We start from the raw sequence: 1297 nt of genomic DNA on the forward strand, positions 1-1297 counted from the left end.
GCCTCCCGGGTTCAAGTGATTCTCCTGCCTCAGCCTTCTGAGTATCTGGGATTACAGGTGCGCACTACCACACCTGGCTAATTTTTGTATTTTTAGTAGAGACAGGGGCCTTACCATGCTGGTCAAGCTGGTCTCGAACTCCTAACCTCATGATTCGCCCGTCTCGGCCTCCCAAAGTGCTGGGATTACAGGCATGAGCCACCGCGCCTGGTCTTAATTTTTGTATTTTTAGTAGAGACAGGATTTCACCACGTTGGCAAGGCTGGCCTCGAACTCCTGACCTCAGGTGATCTGCCTGCCTCAGCCTCCCAAAAGTGCTGGGATTACAAGTGTGAGCCACCATGCTCGGCCGAAGTACTATTTAATAAGCCAGCTGTTTTTTGTTTTTTGGTTTTTTTCAGAGATGGGATCTCGCTATGTTGCCCAGGATGGTCTCAAATTCCTGGGCTCAAGCCATCCTCCCACCTCAACCTCCCAAAGTGCCTGGGTTGCAGGTGTGAGCCACCACGCCCGGCCCAAGCCAGCTGTTTTTGCTTACACTCCTTTAAAAGCTTTTGAGGATCCAGAGAAAGCAAAGAGCAATTAACTTATAACAGGCTGAGCTTTCTCTGCTGCCCAGCTTTGGCTATTAGATGGTTTGGCTGGGCACAAGTAACAAACTGTGAACATTCTGCCCTGGAAGGTTCACAGCCACAAATAAAAAACAAATCTTTCTATGGGAATGGTGAGGAAAGGGCTGTTGGTCACACATGGGGCTTTGAAAACACATCCCACATCCCCAGAGCTGACAGGAACTCCTATCAGGAGATCACCTTAGATCATGCAGGCCAATTACATGTCAGTACAAGAACTGACAATCTTGCCAGGTGCAGCAGCTCAAGGCTGTAAGCCCAACACTTTGGGAGGCTAAGGTGGGAGGATCACTTGAGCCCATGAGGTTGAGGCTGCAGTGAGCTGTGCTCACGCCACTGCACTCCACCACGGGTGACAGAGCAAGACCCCGCCTCAAATACAACAATGACAACACAAAAAGAGAAAACAAAAAAATAACTGACAATCTGGTGATACTAAAAGAGAAGTGGCCGGGCATGGTGGCTCACACCTGTAATCCCAGCACTTTGGGAGGTCGAGGTGGGCAGATTGCTTGAGTCCAGGAGTTCGAGACCAGCCCGTGCAACATGGTGAAACCTGTCTCTACTAAAAATACAAAAAGCTAGCCAGGCATGATAGTACATGGCTGTAGTCCCAGCTACTCAGGAGGTTAACATGGGAGAATCACCTGAGTCTGGGAGTTAGA

The sequence above is a fragment of the Mandrillus leucophaeus genome, unplaced genomic scaffold (genome assembly GCF_000951045.1).
Source record: "Mandrillus leucophaeus isolate KB7577 unplaced genomic scaffold, Mleu.le_1.0 Scaffold157, whole genome shotgun sequence".
Lineage (NCBI taxonomy): Eukaryota > Metazoa > Chordata > Mammalia > Primates > Cercopithecidae > Mandrillus > Mandrillus leucophaeus.